The sequence below is a fragment of the Cucumis melo genome, chromosome 8 (assembly GCF_025177605.1).
Source record: "Cucumis melo cultivar AY chromosome 8, USDA_Cmelo_AY_1.0, whole genome shotgun sequence".
NCBI lineage: Eukaryota > Viridiplantae > Streptophyta > Magnoliopsida > Cucurbitales > Cucurbitaceae > Cucumis > Cucumis melo.
In genome coordinates, this window is record NC_066864.1 from 33390021 (window position 1) to 33397861 (window position 7841).

Here is a 7841-nt window from a genome sequence, read left to right on the forward strand (position 1 = left end):
AATGATTGGGTTATTGCTGAATAGGTCAAGTGATGTGGCCTAACTATTTAATAAATTAAATATATAATAATTTGAGAAATTTTCATAAATATAAAAACCATACAAATATTTACGGTAAGTATAACAAAATGAAAAAGCTCATTTTTTAAATGTTTCATGTTTGTCCTTCCTTTTCATCATCTTTCTTCTTTTTTTTTTTTTCAAACTATCGTGTTCCAAATATAAAAGATATGTTTTTTTTTCAAACAGTTATTTGGTTGTTCAAGATCATATACTAAATATAAAAAATCTTGAAAAAAAACGTCATTTAGAATTGAGTAGTCAAATCTAAACAATCGTGTAACAAAAATAGTCAAAGCCAAATTTAAATGATTTGATCATATACCAAAGAACCTTAAAAAAAATCATTTATATTTGGGTTGCCAAATCTAATCGATCGTACAAAAAATAAATCATCATGTAACCAAATCTAGATGATCGTGTAGCAAAAGAATCTTGAAAAAATTGTTTAAGTCAAATCTAAACAATCATGTAGTCAAATCTAAACGATCGTGTACAAAAGAATATTGAAAAAATAGTTTAGATTTGGCTACCCAGATCTAAACAATCAAATCTAAACGATTGTATAACCAAATTAAATAATCGTGTACAAAGAATCTTGAAAAAAATGTTTAGATTTGTCTACCCCAAATCTAAACAATGAAATCTAAACAATTAAATCTAGACGATCATGTATCAAGCAATAGTCAAATCTAAACAATCGTGTATCAAATATAGCTAAACAGTCGTGTACCAAATATATTACGCGTGTTGTTGACGGTGTTGTTGATGGGGCATTTTTTGGTATTTTCATTGTGGGCCTATGAGATTTTTCCGTTTTAAAAATTCACTACAAGAAAAACAGCCTACTATGACAGTTCACTAAAACCCCAATTGAAAGGAGAGAAGAAAAAACGGTCATAAATGCAAAAATTTGCATTTTTTGAGGGAAAAGACGCAATTTTTTGGATTTGAACAATTTTATGACAGGTTTTCAGTGTCATAAATCGAAGATAGTTTTTCAATATCATTAAATATAAATAATAAAATAATAGATATTTATTTTAAATTAAACGAAGAGAAAGGAAAAAAATGATTGATTAAAAACTTAAAAAATGTAAAGCCCATTTTCTCTCCAGCTCCACTATATTACCTCAAAACTCTATTTTCCATCTCAAACTAACCTAAACCATGGCAGCCACCAACGATGAACAACGGCAAAATGACGACAACCATCTCCATGGCAGCCACGAACGATGAACGACGACAACCATCTCCATTTTCCATCTCCATGGCCGCCACGAACAACAACCACGGTAGCCATGTCTGATTATTTTTCATTTAAACCCTATCTCACGTTTAGCCGCCCCCTCCCTCCCATTACCACGCTACCCTCAGCTGCCGCAGTCTCAGCCTTTCGACAAGATCGTAGACTCCTCCCATCCGTCTCACACTCTATATCATCTTACAAACATTGGTTAGTGATTGGTTTGTTTGATTTTTAGATGGAACTGGACAAAAAACTTGAAATGGAAGACCCTGAGAAAAAGAAGAAGAATGAAGAAAAGGTTTCTTTCCCATTTCTTATTTATCTTTGATTGTATTGCTTATGTCTACGTCGATACGTGTATGAAGGACACATTTTTTTGGCAGTTTGGTAGTGTTATTGCTATTATTTTGTTTTATTTCAATTGATTGTTTGGTCCTACTCCTATCCAATTAAAGGGAATTTTAGTTATTTTTTTCTGTCATTTCTTGTAGAATTTTTTTCGCTATGCAGTTGCATTGTTCTAGAAGTTGAATTCTTCTAGTTTTAATTGTTTATATTCTAGGGAAATATGCCTTGAACTATTCTACTGGGATTTATTTATAAAAAAAACTTGCGAATAGATTCATTCGTAGTCTAATGGATGAATAATAATTCTCCAGAACTCCCGAAAAGCATTAATTCTTGTTGTGTCAAAAAACACCTATTAGTTGTTTGTTAGGTGAAAAGTTTCATTATCTCATTCAAAACACTTGGAACTTCTTTTTGTAGTCTTGGACTTCTTCAATCACTTTTCAGCTACGACTCAAGTCATTTTCGATAAGTTTTATGTTAAGGCTTTGTTTAGATCAATCAATTAGACATTGCACATTCACTAGAAGAAATATGACCTATGTGTTTCGGAATCTACATGAACCGATTTGAAACTAGGTACGTTTTTATGAACTCGTCAATTCAAGAACTTAGCTATGCTTTGGTTCTAAAGAATTCGTTTAGTTAAGACTTTGAGGGATGAGTTTTGTTGATGTATTGAAGCAGGAAAAATTATATGCAGTAAGGTAGGCATTTTGTATTATAATATAGAAATCATAATATAGTAGGCGTTTATGGATCATGCGTGTGTTTTCTATAGGCGTTTTGTATTTATGTGTTGCCTGTAATATGTTTTGTTTTGTTTAATACATATGTACTTTTTTTTTTACAGAAGGAGATTTAGCTAAGGCCCTTGTAGTAAGTTCTCATTTTTCACACTTATGAATTGATGTTGATTTCTATCTCTCTCTCCCTAGATGGCTTATAACTTTTTTGTTTTTTGCTTTCCATTTTCAAACTTCATTTGTAATTGTTTTATATTGTTCACTTTTATGGTTTTTGATTATCAATTGCATTCCACGATCTTCCGTTCCTGTTCTATAATTTGTACAGTTGAATCATTATTAAGAAAACCTTCCACTAAAGAGTTTCATAGGTCATTGATATGGTTGAGCCGAACTGCGAAAATATATACATGAACTGAAGTAAATTCATCAATAGATAGGATTTTTTTTGATATTCGAACAACATTCTTGGAAATCTATTGATGTTTTTTTTTCAATACATTATCATTGACTGTTTAACGGAGCTGATCGATCTTTGTTGCCTTATGGTGCTTGGTCTTGAATATGTTCTTTTTCAAAAAGTTGTTCAAGGGAAGGGTTGAGAAAGGTGAAAAATTAATTACGGAAGATCTATCCCTTAGTAAACTTTTCAGTTTTGTAATATGTATTTTCTATTTGATTTGGGCTGAGGAAATGAGTGCTTTTGTCTTACTTAAAAGAGGTATAAAAGTGGCTGGGACATTGTCAATCGAAATTGTAACGACCCAACTCTTTATACTAAGCTGAGGTCGTTACTAAAAAGAAACAATGACAAGAGACACTTTTTGAAACGAGGGAAGAATAAATTTTTCATTAAAAACGGAATATTAAAACACTGAAACATAAACGCGGAAGCAAAATTGAGTCCCCATATGGCATGTCACGGATCCTTCTCTGTCGCTCGCCAGCTTTCCTCTACCTTTACCTTCGCCTGAAATGTTAAACATAGAAAGAGTGAGTATAAACATATACTCAGTAAGGGACCTACTACTAGTCCCGCTAGGTGTTTGTTAACTTCCCATTAGAGTCCTGAAAATGGTACCCAATCTCTGGCACGTTCCCGAACACGTGCAACATGCGCTCCCGTAGGAACGAAAATCTGGTCTTCGGTGTCCCGGGGGAGCACCTAGGACATGCTGGTCTGTAGTGAACCCGGGGGTAACACTAAGACAATCGGGATGCGAGGACCCCGTCGAATCACTCGAATCATATCTATATCCATGCTAGACTGGCGTCCCGTCGGACCACACAGTCCTAAATAGGTGGTGATCCCGAAGGACACCCATGCAGGTACGACTCTAATAGACAAAGTTAACAGAACACCCTATCCATAGCATGTAGCATAACATAACATCATAACATGGCATGAATATTAATCTTAACGTCCTTAATCATGTGATTAATATATCATGCATTAACAATCATCAACATCAATCTACCAGTCATTAACATAACATCAGTCATCATCATCAATCATCAACATAATGACAGTCATTATCAGTAGCATCAAGTTATGCATTTTAGCTACCATCAATGCATAATCATAATTACATGCGGTCTCTTGAATTCAGTTCGAAGGTCTAGTAGGAGAATCTCTTACCTGGAGATTTTAGCCAAACAAGGTACTCCCTAGTTGACAGTAAAAATTCTCCAATTAACTTGATCCTAATCATAAAAGGAAAACTTAGTATCTTAATTAAATGAAATTAGCAATTGGCTAACATCCAAAAATTCTCTCAAATTAATTAACTTTCTAAAAAAAAGAGGTTGAAACCAATTCAACCTTGATTGGGAAAAATCCAAGATTTAAATCTTAAAAAGTTTAGCCAATTGAACCTTTAAAGAAACCTCAAATAGATCCAAAATTAAATTAATAAAATATTAATTTAATTTTATTGGCTTACCAAGGTTACTCAGATGGAGGTTGGAAAATCCTCTTATCCTTGATGAAAAATTCATCACTTTAAATCCTCAAGCTTCCAAAGAGACGAATCTTAACTTCAACTAATGAGGCGGCTGCGACAACGGAGGGTTATCTTAGAGAAGAAGATGAAGAACCTTTTTTTTTCTTTTACTTTCTAACTTAAGCATTCCAATGCTATTTATAGACTCAAATAATAACAATAATTATTATTATTATTATTTCCTTTTCCTTTTCCTTTTAGGATATATATATATATATATATAATACCAAAAAAAATATACATATATCTTTATTCCCATTATCTTTCCTAAATAAATGCCTTAATCTTAGGCATTTATAACCATTAGTAATAATAATAATACTTCTTTATTATTATTATTTTTCTCTCACCAAAATCTACAATAAATATATATTTATTTAAACCATTATTCTCTCTCATAAATATATATCTTTTTCGTCCAATCAAATCAACCATCTCTCTCCTCATGGATTATCTTCTTTTCCAAACAAATATAATTAGATTCCATCATATAATTAACTTCACTTTTCCAAATAGTTAATTAAATATATATATATATATATATATATATATATATATATATATATATCCATATATATATATATATATATATATATATATATATATATATATATATATATCCATATATATATACTCAATTAAATCCAATTCCACCAAAACCAACTTTTCCCTCCAAAATCTCAAATTAACTTAAGTCCTCAATTCTTTTAATCAATCAAATCTTTTCCAATAAATCACTTATAACTTCCAACATGCATTATCTTAACCCAACTATAACAACTTTACTCCAGAATCAATATTTATCTTTCTGCAGAATAATTAATTATCATCCACAATAATTAATTATTATTTACCTTTCTTCCAAAATAATTAATTATCTTCCACAATAATTAATTATTATTTACCCTTCTTCCAAAATAATTAATTATCTTCCACAATAAGTAATTATGATTTATCTTTCTCCAAAAATAATTATTAATTATCTTCCACAATAATTAATTATTATTTATCTTTCTCCAAAATAATTATCCTTTTACAAATAATTATATTTTCCCAAAATATAATTATTTTACTTTTTCTCCCTTACCAAATATCTTTTCTCCAAAATACAATTACCTTTTCCTTAAATAATTATATTTTAACAAATATAATTATCCTTTCCTTTAACATAATAATTATATATATATAACTTTCAACGTGAATTATCTTAACCCAACCATAGCAACTCCACTCCATAATCAAGAAGATTTATCTTTCTACAGAATAATTAATTATTTTCCACAATAATTAATTATTATTTATCTTCCTCCAAAATAATTAATTATCTTCTACAATAATTAATTATTATTTATCTTTCTCCAAAATAATTAATTATCTTCCACAATAATTAATTATTATTTATCTTCTCCAAAGTAATTAATTATCCTTTTACAAATAATTATATTTTCCCAAAATATAATTATTTTACTTTTTCTCCTTTAATAAATATCCTTTCTCCAAAATACAACTATCTTTTCCTTAAATAATTATATTTCAACAAATATAATTATCTTTTCCTTTAACATAATAATTATATATATATTTCCACGTATACATATAATTATCAAATCTCCAACAAACTTTCCACCATACGGTTTAATTAAATAACGTCCATAATTATTTAATTAAATTCAACTTCAACAACACTAAAAATCCACAACTTTACTTAATCCTCTTAACCTACCATTTAATAAAAACTCAACAAACACCACGTGTCAAAACCTCTAATTAATTAAATATTCATCCAAGAAATATTTAATTAATTTTAATTCCCGCATAAATCAAATAATTCTCATTAAATGGATTCAAAATAACGCCCAATAAATTAAATCTAGATAAACAAAATTAAGATAACTGACTCCAAAATTATCTAAATTTTTGGGGCGTTACAGAAATTACTGGGCTGTAAGTTTTGTTAACATAATTTTATTTTACTATTTATGATTGGTATATTTTACCTTGAATTCTGCTATTCAATACAATTTCTTGTAATTAGTTTTTGTTGTATGCTTGCAAAATATATCATTTGGAGTGGTTAGAAAATCTTTAGAGACTTATTATATAATATTATATCCACACTCTTAAGTTTACAAGACTATCGAGTAACTCTTTAGGAAATGAGGAAAATTTTAATGACTATCATTCTCCCTACATTTCTCATTTGAGTTTATTTTATTTAAGTATTTAATTGAAGAGGTTCTTTAATTGGTAGATTGTTTTATAGTTAACCACTTAAATTAAGGAAGTTTGTTTAATGTTGTGACGATCTGCAAATTTATTGTTATAGTATGTAATTGCATGCAGTGTTTGTTATGTTTGTCATTTTACCTATCAATTTACTGTTGGTCATTTTAACTCCTATATAATACTTCATTTAAATTTCTGTTTGTTAGCATTTTTGCCAATGCTAGATATTTTGAAGAAAATGCTTTAGGGAAGCAATGGCGTTTCAACATTTGTATTTTGTTTGGTGCTTTTGTTTTATATCTTGCCATTTTCTTTTATCTTAATTTCCTTGGTGCTTCGTTGTTTTCTTTATCAATTGAAATAAATAGAAACGATTGAACCACTTCTTTTGAGAAGTATTGTAAAAAGAAGGTTATCTTTCTCTGATTCTGTTTTCTCATTTATAATTGTTGATGTAGGCTGCTCCAACAAAGTATAGATTGGTAACAGTTAAAGTATTTTCTCATTTATAATTGTTGATGTCTGTTTCTATCCCCCTTCCCTCCATCTCTCCCATCTCGCCTATGTGTTTATGAATGAATGTTGCATCGCCCGTTCTTTTTGGATTTTGTTCTCTCGGTCTCAGCTAGCTTTCCTTACCATTATCTATAGATGGGCTTTCAAGTGTTGTTGAAATAAAAGGCCAACGGGTTCAAGTGGAGCTTGCATCTCAAATGAATGTTGTCACAGACATGTTTTATTTTGAGCAACACTTAAGTTTGTGTGATTTAGTGACATTACTTACATACAGTTTTTTAAGAATATCTTAGAACCGTTAAATTCTCAAATTGAAGTTAAACATGTGGTATTAACTCTATAATGCTTGTTTTATTTGAGCAATTGACCGCAATTTTATCTCGGATAATGTGGCCATTTCAACTCCCCATCGGTAAATATAAGATATAATACATAACTAATCTCCTTTTGTTTGTTTGTATTTCAAGGTTCTAATGTTTGTTATGTACCAGTGATGCATCTAGATATGGTATGAGAAGTGAAACTTCAATGCATCCTTCTCGAACTCTCCTGCATTCAAACATGACGCCAATGAGAGATATTTGAAGCTAGTTCTCTTTCCATGTTGCTTTTTTTGTTTTTATTCTAAATTTCTAATAGTACTATGAGAGTTATTCATATTTTACTATCTGTTTTTGTAACAACACCAATTCA

The 7841-nt window shown here is 29.8% G+C and overlaps 1 long non-coding RNA gene across 1 annotated transcript; it reads left to right on the top strand.

The window, feature by feature from the left end:
* Window positions 1-1406: 1406 nt before the first annotated feature.
* LOC103491630 (uncharacterized) lies at window positions 1407-7550 on the top strand. Its single transcript, XR_538088.3, has 3 exons — window positions 1407-1607; window positions 2511-2536; window positions 7284-7550. It is a non-coding gene; the product is annotated as an uncharacterized LOC103491630 (long non-coding RNA).
* The last annotated feature ends 291 nt before the right edge of the window (window positions 7551-7841 follow it).